Here is a 13,112-nt window from a genome sequence, read left to right on the forward strand (position 1 = left end):
TAAATTAATTAAAACAAAAAGACAAGCAACTTAATGGGAGTAAATATTTGCTACATACATAACAAGAATTAGTATCCATGTCATAATAAACCTTCTATATATAGATAAGAAAAAAAGGCAACCCAATAGAAATATAGGCAAAGGAGATAATGAACAGATAATCCATATAGAAGGATGTGGGGGGGGAAAAAGACAAAACAAAGACTGCCCTAAGGGATATAACCCTTGATCTGTGATTTCCATTATTGCTATTTCACACTATCATTTGTGTTTTGACTTCATTTCTGGTGTCTTTTGTCATATTAACTTATATTTATTTTTCTATGATGAATTACATTTGTCTTTTCCTTTAGGCTCTTAAGTTTTCTATCTTGTTTTCTGCCATGTTTCCTGTTTTACTTAATATTTCTTTTTAAAATTTTGGTCCATCTGGAATTTGATACACGTTGTGAGGAAGGGATCTAACTTTGTTTTCTTCCACACAGATTGCCAATTAGGACAGCATCTTTATTAAATAAACTTGGACTGGGTTTTTATTTTAAATGTAAAAAAGGACATACATTACTGGAAAATTTTAAATTTTGATGCAATTGCTGTTTTCCTCCATAGGAGAATTACTGGCTGATAGATCTAGGTGCTTCTTGAAACTTATTCTACTTACAAAATAAAATTATGTCACAGGCTTAAATGATGATAATTATCTTTAAGCTTATTATAATCTAAGATACTTAAAGACAGAAATCATACTTTATTCATTCTATATCCTACTACAATTCATGGATTACTTTTCATATATTAGGTATTCAATAATACTTATTTAAGTTAACAATATGGAAGTAGAGCATGTATCTAACTTACCCAAGAGAATTGAAACTATTTTGAAAAGAAGCTCAAACACAACTGTATATGTTCCCATAGAAGACTCATTTTGCATGTGTGATAACATGCCTTACAGTTACTTACAGTTGAACACATTGTAACTGCTATACACCATGCAGTGAATAAGAGCACAGATTTTGAATCAAATCCTAGCTTTACCACGTATTACGTTTTATATTGTGATTGAAATAAACTTCTATCTAGTTTCTTGTAACTGGTTTTGTTCTACGTAAATAAAACTAATCCCAGCTGAGCCTGTTAATCAATGAAACAGATAATTACAAGCAAAAAGAAGGATGCATAGATATATTAAACGTTGTATACTTGTCTAGAAATAGAATTGTACAATTTTTCACCAATCTGTGAAATGAGGACCAAAGGACTTTTCTTTGATTATGGAATCACTTACTGGAATTCACACCAATATTGTGTGTGACCATATAATTCATCATCCAAACTAGGACTCTTGAGAGTGAAAGAGGTCACTAAAGTAATTAAAGTTGTATAATTTTTGGAATATTTACTTATTGACAAATAGCTTTTTAAAAAAAATTTATTTCTTTCTAAAAAATAATGTATGTATACAAATATTTAAAAATCTTCATATTAATTATCAGAATATTTAAAAATACAATAAGCAGAATAATTCAGTATTCTCGATATGCATTCACATGCTTTAATCAGTTTCTTAGCCATATCTTCTAATATTGGGTCACTGGTATTTTTCTAACTGATGTAATTTTTCTAGTATGCTTTTACTGATTTGTTTGTTTTCTTGTTTTTCTTTCCCCCACAAAATTGCCTACAATCATCTTCAAAATTGCATTTTATAGTCAATAAACTTTAAAATATTCACTTTCAATGAAAAAAAACCCACCCTAAGTATATGAAAGGTGCTCAAATTTGCTCATAATCAAGGGAGTGCATTTTAAAACTGCAGCATAAAATTCCACAGTATGGATGTACTGAAATTTAACCATTTCCAGACTGGTGGAAATTTAGATTATTTTTAATTTATTACATACAATGCTCAATGAATGTCTCTGTCTTGGCTTCTTTTTTTGGCTTCTTTTTATTTTCTATTTATTTTTGGTTGCGTTGGGTCTTCGTTGCTGCACGCGGGTTTCTCTAGTTGCAGCAAGCGGAGGCTACTCTTCGTTTCCGTGTACGGGCTTCTCATTGCGGCGGCCTCTGTTGTTGTGGAGCACGAGCTCTAGGCACACGGGCTTCAGTAGTTGTGGCACGCGGACTCAGTAGTTGTGGCTCGCGGGCTTAGTTGCTCTGCGGCATGTGGGATCTTCCCGGACCAGGGATGGAACCCATTTCCCCTGCATTGACAGGCTGATTCTTAACCACTGTGCCACCAGGGAAGCCCCTGTCTTAGATTCTTGAATCTATCTCTGCTTTTGAGATATTAAATCTTGTAAACTTAAACCTAGAATGTAGCAGCAAACATCTTGGTATCTGGGCCCCAAATGGAAGCTGCATATTATGTGAATGTACTCTGAAACTTACCATCAGAATGTTCTTTGGATTTTATTCTTAATCATGGGCTTAATCTAATACACTTAGGGACTACAGGAACTTTTTCTGGTCAGATTAGTTCAAACAGTCAGAAATTGTTCTCTTTCCTTGAAATAAAGCTGATTGAAGGATTACATTGTCTGAATAGCTGTAGGATTCAGAAACTCCTTTACAAAGACTTACTTTATTTTTAGGTTTTAAAATATCCATGATTTCTTTTGGATTAATGGTCTAAACATGCATGTTTTACCAGAGCCTTACTTTTTTATTCATCATAGCTATAGCTTGTTTGTTGCTCATTAAATGTAAGCATGTTTCAGGGAGATGAAACTGTTGACTCTCTGCCCAGCGGGGAGAGAAAATATTTATCAAATTTAAAATTAGTATGTTTTTGTTTCAGCAATTCCAGTTTTAGGAATCTCTCCTACAAAAATAGTCACCAAGAGTTTGCACGCACATACACATACCCACACACAGGGATGGTGGCTGAACCATTGTTTGTAATAAACAATGCAATTGAAAATATGATAAACGTCCATCAATAAAAGAATGGTTAAATAAATCACGACCTGTCCATAGGATGAGCGACAGCTACGTGTATCACCTTAGAAAAATGTTTGTATAAGAGAGGGTCCCAGGAGGAAACAGAACTCACCCCCAGATGGGTCAAAGGAAGAAATTTTAAGGAACGGTTTACTTACAAAGGTTGAGCAGTGTTAAGCAAACGAAGAAGGGGTGAGGACGTACCTACAGACTAGCAATAGTGGAAAGCTATTACCATTCTAGGGCTTAAGAGAGGCCTTAAGGTACATAAGAGAGGACATAAATACCAGAAACAGATTCACAGACATAGAGAACAGACTTGTGGTTGCCAAGGGGGAGGGGGGAGAGGGAGGGAAGGACTAGGAGTTTGGGATTAGCAGATGTAAACTATTTTATATAGGATGGATAAACAACAAGGTCCTACTGTATAGCACAGGGAACTATATTCAATATCCTGTGATAAACCATCATGGAAAAGAATATGAAAAAAAAGAATGTCTAGGGCTTCCCTGGTGGTGCAGTAGTTAAGAATCTGCCTGCCAATGCAGGGGACATGAGTTCGAGCCCTGGTCCAGGAAGATCCCACATGCCGTGGAGGAGCAACTCAGCCCGTGTGCCACAACTACTGAGCCTGTGCTCTAGAGCCCATGAGCCAAAACTACCGAGCCCTCGCGCCACAACTACTGAGCCCGCATGCCTAGAGCCCCTGCTCCACAACAAGAGAAGCCACCGCAGTGAGAAGCCCGCACACTGCAACGAAGAGGAGCCCCTGCTCGCCGCAACTAGAGAAAAGCCCGCGCACAGCATTGAAGACCCAATGCAGCCAAAAATAAATAAATTAAATAAATAAATTTTTTAAAAAAGAATGTCTCTATGTGTATAACTGAGTCACTTTGCTGTACAGCAGAGATTGCCACAACATTGTAAATCAACTCTACTTCAATAAAAAAAAATTAAAAAATAATAGAAGTACAGTGAAATTTGGAACATAGGGGCAGGGCCACCCAGTGGAACTATAGCCAACGCGGGATTCAGCTACAGTCATCCCTCAGTATCCATGGGAGATTGGTTTCAGGACCCCCTATGGATACCAAAATCTGTGGATGCTCTAGTCCCTTTCAGTTGGTCCTCTGTATTCACAGGGATATATGTGGAACCTGAGGGTATGGAGGGCCAACTGTATTGCAAAAGACAGAGCTGAAGCAAGGGAAAGCAGGGAAGGAATACTCTGACTTCTTTCCTCTTAGGCTCTGATCTGTTGCTGGTATGTCCCATGGGCTGGACCCAATCAGAAGCGTCTGGCAGTGGAAGCTGAGTGAGGCAGTACACAGGAGACAGGCTGCTGGGGCACAGAGCAGGCAGAGGGAAAGGGCAAAAAATAATCTGTGGAGATAGAGAATGACTCTATTTAGGTCATATTTAGGCACAATATTTAGGTCATATTTTCTCAGTGGAAAAAATTTGCCCAGCAATCCATAAACACTATGCTATTTTGTAAAAGAAAATCACAGCCACATATTTGTATAATTGTAGACATTGTGAAGAACACATAGCAAACTACAAACCTTCATATTACTTCTAGAGGGTGAAAACAGATGGAGGGGGAAAACCTTCTAACTTTTCGACATTTTTATACTATATGAATTTGTTACAAGAACTATTTATATTGTGGTTAGGAAAATAAACTACATTTTCCATGAAAAAAAAGCACTGTTATGCCTAATATGAAGACAAAGGTACGAGAGACCCCTAAATGGTTGTTAAACAGTTAATTCACTTAAGGGCACTGCATAAACACCCCCCAAAATCTGTTATTATTACTATTATTATTTTTTGCAGTATGCGGGCCTCTCACCGTTGTGGCCTCTCCCTTTGCTGAGCACAGGCTCCGGACACTCAGGCTCAGCGGCCATGGCTCACGGGCTCAGCCGCTCCGTGGCACGTGGGATCTTCCCGGACCGGGGCACGAACCCGTGTCCCCTGCATCAGCAGGCGGATTCTCAACCACTGCACCACCAGGGAAACCCTATTATTTTTTATTGTTAAAGTAAAAGAGTCAATCTTAACCGCTCTGGTGTTGGTTATAGTTCTCTGTTGCAAAGGTCAGAAAGCAGGGCTTCACAACTTCTGAAGACCGTGCTCCTAGAGCCCATGTTCTGCAACAAGAGAAGCCACCGCAATGAGAAGCCCGCGCACAGCAACGAAGACCCAACGCAGCCAAAATAAATAAATAAATAAATAAAATTAAAAGTAAATAAATAAAAGGCTACAAGGTCATCAGAAATCACAAATAGTCACTGGTTTGGGAAAAGGTACCAATAACTTATATTTGCACCCAAATTTCTAGATCTCAAAAGGATTCCACATTCAATTTCTAATTTAATCATGAAAACTCTGTGAAGGCAATTGAGGCTCAGGGAGGTTAAGTGATTTGCCTAAAGTCACACAGGAACCACAGACTCAGGATTCAAGCCCCGTGTTTTCACTGTATACATAGAGGTCTACCTTATAGGAATCTGCTTTCCCTCGTTTTCAAAGGTGGTTTAAACTTTTTTTTTTTAGCATAGAAAGTAAAGGCAGAAATAAGTTTTAAAGTGCTAAATTTTTAGGGGAAAAGTAGATTATGAAAAGTTATTTTCTCATCTAACTCAAAAGCAAATAGAGTCAAAAACCCACTATAGTAACCATTTATTTTTTAAAAAGCAAAAACTAGAATATGAACAATCAACTTTCAGGGTGTTGGAATATACACCCTTGCTTCACTATAATATTTAATGTGGAATGACTGAATTCTTCTTATTAAAAATAGGCTTTAAACAAAGTTAAAAAAGAAAACCAGTATCTAACATTCTCTTGTCTACAAGAGACATGCTAAAAATGAAACTATTCAAATATCTGAGATTTGAGGGAGCACTTAAGATTTATTATGCTTCTCTACATACAGAACAAGCAGGTGTTATAATCCAGGTTGCAATGATTGTTGCATATGTCTACCTTGGGAGAAAATGAGTAAGCCTGGGAGAGGAAGAGACAAAGGTAATTGTTTCCTGGTGTCCTGGGAGATAAGAGAATCTTTCCGGCTATCGAAGGGATGTGGACAGAGCTGCAGTCTTTCTGGCGCCGGAGGAAAAGGCATGTGGTAAAGATGTTACTATAATAGGGCCCATGGGGCCGACGCATCTGTATTAATGAGGTAATGTATGTTTCACCCACATAATCCCAGGTATTCTGTGCAGGTGTGCACACCTGTGGAAGAGAAAGTGGAACAAACTTAAACTGGCTTCAGTTTATCACATTAGGGAGGCTGGGGCAATTGAAGAGCTCCCAGTGTCAGATTTGTGCAGAACAAGCAAGATTTTCCAGGAAGAGGCAATTATGATAGATTCTCTCTTTAAAAATAAAAATCATATTATCAAGCGGTGATTTTCAAAATGATATTATATTGAATTCAAAACAGGTAAACTGATCAGTAAAATAGAATAGAGTTTCTAGAAGTAGATGTAAACAACAGTAACAAATCAATAAAAGACAAAGACAGTGATAACACATCTATAGAAAAGCATATTACTATTTTATAAAAGTGATCATTCTGGGCAAGAATAGCTTAACTCCCACCATGTACTATAATAAACTCCAGGTGGGTCAAATTAGATAAAAAACAAAGATGTTTTCTTTTTCTTTTTTTCCTCCAAGCATCAGTTTCCCTTTCCCTAATATACCACCCCAACCATAATTTCCTAGTGTGAATTTTTTTCTGTCTGACTATATGTAGTGTTGGTGGGAGGGTAAAGTTCTGTTACTGTTTTCCATTTGGAAGCTGAAGGTGATTTACCCTTTCTCTAACCACCCAGTACAGCCAGGGGATGGGCCCTTGACCTAAGCTCAGCCAATCCAGTGGTCACTCCTAGAACTTTGATTGTGATGCAAGGACAAGAAAGAACAGTGGGCCTTCCCTGGTGGCACAGTGGTTAAGAGTTCGCCTGCCGCAGGGGACGCGGGTTCGTGCCCCGGTCCAGCAAGATCCCACATGCCACGGAGCAGCTGGGCCCGTGAGCCACGGCCGCTGAGCCTGCGCGTCCGGAGCCTGTGCTCCGCGACGGGAGAGGCCACAGCAGTGAGAGGCCCGCATACCGCCAAAAAAAAAAAAAAAGAACAGTGGTTGGTCAGTGACACCCGAACAGGTCATTCCAACTACAGACCAGCTGCTGTTCTTCCAGCTCTGGTACTACAGAGCTCCTTGGTCCTTTCCCAATCTCAAGCATGTTTCCTCAGACTCACAGCAATAGTTTGTTTATACTGGCCAGGGTGAGATTCTTTCCATACCCATGTGGAGACTGCAATTCCAAAGAAATAACTGATGAAAGAAAAGACAACATGAAATGGTTGGTGGTGTCACAGCTCATCTCGGCCTATCTCCTTTACAAGGAAAGCACTCTGGTAGATGGTCTGATGGTTTGCATTTCTTCCTCTTGCCTCCTAATATGGGAGAGGTATACTTCTCTAACCCATTGACCTTGTCTTGGCCATGTGACTTGACTGACCAATAGAATATAAGTGGATATGATGGGTATCATGTCTGAGCAGAAGCTTTAAGAACGATTTGCCAAATTTTGCTTCCAAAATATATATTTTACATTATCCATTCCATTCTTCTACCAACACTGTCCAAACCCATGCTGATCTTGTTCATCTACTTCAACAGCCTTCTAACTATCTCCTGGCTTTTAGCTGTGTGCCTCTGAAATCCACCCCTCACACATCTGTCAGTGATGGCAAATCTAACCTTAGCCACAGATTCAAAGCCTTCGATAGTTTCCTCTCCTCGACATGGCATTTGAGAGCCATCATGACTTGCCTCCCACCTATCCCTTCAGCCTCATCCCTGGACATCCCCAGCTTCCCACTTTATGCTGAGCAATAGGAAACTGCCTAAAGCATCCCGAACGCTGCACCATGCCTTTGTCCATTCTGTTCTCTTAGCTTGTCCTCTTCTTCCTCCTAATTTTTGTCCAAATAATCACTTCTGTTCAACTCTCAAGGTTCAGCTCAATATCAGTGCTTCTAGAAGGTTGTACCCAGTGCTCTGTAGGCATGCACTTTCCCTTGGTGCATTCATCCCTGGCACTTCCCACATGGTATTGAAATTATTTGTTCTGTATCCTTCTTTCCAATGAATTGCCTCCATTCTGGACGGCAGACACGGTACCTTACCCAGCTCTTTATCCTCAGAATCTAGCATGATGTCTGGCACATGTAGGTATTCAATACATGTTTGTGGAGCTGAAATAAACCCAAAACATTAACCATGAGTATAAGAAAACTGTGAGTAGTGTCACAGCAGCTGGGATTCTTACAAAGCTAAAAACATTATAAATTGGTTCTTCTGGAAAGCAGTATGACAACATACAACAAAAACCATGAAAATGTTCATTCCCCTTCACTTGATATTTTCCTGTTTGTGAATACTCCCCAAAGAAATAATCCAAACAGGGAAAATTTACGCAGATGTTCCCGGCAACTCTAGTTAAAAGAGTGAAAAAAACTGGAAGCGATCCAAGTGTCTAATAGGGAAATGACTAAGCAAACAATGGGATTATAACATAGCTATTAAAAATGACAGGGGTGGGCTTCCCTGGTGGCACAGTGGTTGAGAGTCCGCCTGCCGATGCAGGGGACACGGGTTCGTGCCCCGGTCCGGGAAGATCGCACATGCCGCGGAGCGGCTGGGCCCGTGAGCCATGGCCCCTGAGCCTGCGCGTCCGGAGCCTGTGCTCCGCAACGGGAGAGGCCACGACAGTGAGAGGCCCGCGTACCGCAAAAAAAAAAAAAAAAGACAGGGGTGAGGACTCTGTCATCATGGAGAAGTGTGTATCTGGAGGAATGTTAAATGGAAAAAAGAACACAGACCAGTGTTTAAACACTAGTGGTTAAGGATGTGTGGGTACGTTAATGAGGATCAGAGGCCAATTTGGAGAAATTAAAATGCATGGTGTTCAATATTCACTGGGTCTTTTCTTTCCTGTGCAGCTCCATGAGTTTATGACAATAATAGTTGAGATCTCATGCAACATAGATATCTTGCAGAATAAGGGCTCTAGGGACTTCCCTGGTGGCACAGTGGTTAAGAATCCGCCTGCCAGTGCAGGGGGCATGGGTTCAAGCCCTGGTCCAGGAAGATCCCACATGCCGTGGAGCAACTAAGCCCGTGAGCCACAACTACTGAGCCTGCGTGTCATAACTACTGAAGCCCGTGTGCCCAGAGCCCGAGCTCTGCAACAAGAGAAGCCACTGCAGTAAGCCCGTGCACCGCAATGAAGAGCAGACCCCGCTCCAGCAAAGACCCAACGCAGCCAAAAATAAATAAATAAATATTTAAAAAAAGAATAAGAGCTCTATATTTCCTACCAGGTTCATCAAATTATTATGAAAATAATGACACTTCTTCAAGGGATCAAAATACTTTTATTCAACAAGCAAATCTGAGTTTTACTATGTGCTAGAGCACTTACATGCTCATGAAATTTACAAAAAACATGGGCAAAGATCCTCAGGTGGATGTGTGTTATTATTTTAACTTATTTTTGTTTATTTGGGACTATACACATTAGGACCCAGTACAAAAGAAAGTCTGAAAGATCTTTGGCCTAAATCTCACATTCACAAATTGTCTCAATTTTACACTTTTGATATTGTCTCCAAAAAGGGTTTTATGTACAGTCACTGAGATATACTGAGAAAGGTTAAAAGGAAAAAGCCATCATCACATCACTTTAAACTTGTGTCACACTGCCAATGTAGTGCACTGTTTTATAAATCTGTGATTATCTTGTGAATAGCAAAATATTGACATTGTAAGATATATTACATTGCAATTAAATGAAATAAACCACAAATTTTTATATCTTGCTTTAAAATTTCTTCTTTTTTATTTTTTATTGAAGTATAGTTGATTTACAATGTTGTGTTAATTTCTGCTGTAGCGACCAGGATGGATTGTCATACTAAGTAAGTCAGACAGAGAAACACAAATACCGTATGATCTCGCTTATATGTGGAATCTTAAAAAATGGTACAAATGAACTTATTTACAAAACAGAAATAGAGGCTTAAGAGGGAAGGGATATGGGGATATATGTATACATATAACTGATTCACTTTGTTGTACAGCAGAAACTAACAACATTGTAAAGCAGATATACTCCAATAAAGATGTGAATAAAACCCCCACAGAAATAGTCACAGGTGTAGAAAACAAATTTATGGTTACCAAGTGGGAAGCGGGGGAGGGATAAATTGGGAGATTGGGATTGGCATATATACACTACTACATATAAAATAGATAACTAATAAGGACCTACTGTATAGCACAGGGAACTCTACTCAATACTCTGTAATGACCTACATGGGAAAAGAATCTAAAAAAGAGTGGATCTATGTATATGTACAACTGATTCACTTTGCTGTACACCTGAAACTAACACAACATTGTAAATCAACTATACTCCAATAAAAATTAATTTAAAAAATTTCTGCTAGGGCTTCCCTGGTGGCGCAGTGGTTGAGAGTCCGCCTGCCGATGCAGGGGACGCGGGTTCGTGCCCCAGTCCGGGAGGACCCCACGTGCCGCGAAGCACCTGGGCCCGTGAGCCATGGCCGCTGAGCCTGCGCTCCGCAGCAGGAGGGATTACAGCAGTGAGAGGCCCGCGTACCATAAAAAAAAAAAAAAAAAATTTCTGCTGTATAACAAAGTGATTCAGTTATACATATATACATTCTTTTCTTTAATAGTCTTTTCCATTATGGTTTATCATAGGACACTGAATATAGTTCTCTGTCCTATACAGTAGGACCTTGTTGTTTATAAAATTTCTTCTTTTTTAAAAAAATTCACTGAGACCCTTAAAAAATGGAGGTGACCCAGGCCTCTCTAGATCTCTGGGAGGCCCAGAATGTAATTATCACTTTATCTTTACAATGTGATAGTTTTAACTAGGGGCCCCAAACTAATGGGTTGTTAATAACTTAGCTATGTAAAACCTAACTTACAAACTGCTCTCTACTAGCTGTATGTACTGTTTCTGCTGCCATGTAACCGGTGGTCAGAAAAGTCACAGCTTTTACAGAGGTGGTTCACAGCCCTGGTGGCAGTTCAGAATCACCTATGTTTTTGCAGACCCCACTCCAGGACCTAGGTTCTCCAGGGCTGAAGTCTAGAGATTCCTATGCTTTGTTCCTTTTTTCTTTCCTGCACTGTATTTTCTTACAGTTCCAGGACTCAGAATTCAAGCTAGTACTGTTAATTGTATGGTTTAGCTGCATCATAGGTTTAACAGATCTGAAGGCTAATCTGAAGGTCAATCACCATTTTCAATAGAACCTCTCCAGGGTGATGTGTTATAAGGGCCCAAAAAACAATTTAGAAAAGAAGTTTGAGGGTGCAGTCCACAGATTTTGGGAGGAACTGCCTATATAACACTTTTAATCAAAATACCTTCAATTATTCCTCAAATTTCTTATTGTGCTTAAATATATGAAAGTAAATAAATGCCGAATCTAAGTGTTATGTTCAAGTGTCCATTCTTAGAAATGATGTGAAGGAGCAGGTTTTTATAAGCAGTAAAACCGCAACAAGCCCAAACTGTCAAATGACTGAATCCTTTTTGCTTCATAAAAACACAAACCTGGGGCTTCCCTGGTGGCGCAGTGGTTGAGAGTCCGCCTGCCGATGCAGGGGACGCGGGCTCGTGCCCCGGTCCGGGAAGATCCCACATGCCGCGGAGCGGCTGGGCCCGTGAACCATAGCCGCTGGGCCTGTGCGTCTGGAGCCTGTTTTCGCAATGGGAGAGGCCGCAACAGTGACAGGCCTGCGTAGCGCAAACAACAACAACAACAAAAAACCCCCCACAAACCTGAAGAATATGGCTTTATAACATAGAGAAAAACAAATTCCAGGATGTGGGCTGAGGTCAGTACCCGTGCTGTCCATTCTCCTATACCTTCTCCTCTTCTTCCTAGCTCTGTACTATGGTTACTGATGCTCCGGAGATGATGACCCTCTCTGTGTCCCAGCAACAGTCGCCATCCATGAAATAAAGATTTATTTGTGCTCATCTAAACCCAAAACACACAAGAAAATGTCCAGGGCAGTTAGAGGAGCATATGGGAACTGAGAATCAGGGTTACATTGTCTCACTTCCTGCCTACCCTACTCCCCATTCACCCTACCTTACATTCCCGTCGGAGTGATTATGTCTATGGGGTCAGAGGAAGACATTTTCCTATTTCTTACCTCAAAAGCACAGACAGACACTGAAGGCCCCTGACTAAGGGTTATGTTTATCCTTTGAGGAGCTGTTACCAGAATATTTGGACTTGGATCAAATTCAGAAAAATCAAGTTCAAAAGGACCGTGATCGTGAGAGCAGCAAATGGCATGGTGTTGATCAATGCAATGTCTAGTTATAATGGTGGTGGATTTAATTGTGTTCCAGAAAGATATGGCTGTTAAGGTTTTCCAGATGAACCAGAGATCTGAGACAATAATTATTTAAGTTTAAATCCACTTTGGCCTTCCTTATTTGAAGGTAAGAGTGTTAGAAGAAGGATGATATATCTGGGACCCTGTGGTAGGAAGCTTCCAGGCTGAACTGCCACCACCTATGTGATTGCCCCAGAAAGCATCCACAGATGCTATACACGTTTTCCTCTCCCGAATGATCCAGAAAATTGCCCTTCAGCCCGTGCTTCATTACGTGGGGTAGAATGCATTCATATAACTATTGCCTGGGCTACAATTGCTGCTTCAGATGACAACCCAGGAAGCCGAATCCCTGCTGCTGTTGAAAGTGTATAATTAGCTCCTTGTGCAGCCTGACCCCATTGATTCTTCTGACGCATTTGGCTTGAGGTGTGCCCTTTCTGGGACCTCCAATATCTCCTCCACAGCTGGAGATGCCCCAAACTGCACGCAGCACTTCCTGTGGGCGTGGTTTTGCATTCTGAGGGCTGCGCGCAGAGTGAACCACGTGTTTCAAATGCTCACAGATTCACGGTGCTTCTTTTAAAACACAGGAGTGGGTTGCGAGTGGCTCTGTTAGACACAAGAGAATCCCCTCCTTCCTTTTTCTTTTTAAAAAGTGATTTTGTAATGGTAGCCTCTCAAGAAA

The sequence above is a fragment of the Delphinapterus leucas genome, chromosome 11, assembly GCF_059928025.1.
Source record: "Delphinapterus leucas isolate spDelLeu-1000000601 "Yukka" chromosome 11, BTC_Dleu_Yukka2, whole genome shotgun sequence".
NCBI classification, from domain to species: domain Eukaryota; kingdom Metazoa; phylum Chordata; class Mammalia; order Artiodactyla; family Monodontidae; genus Delphinapterus; species Delphinapterus leucas.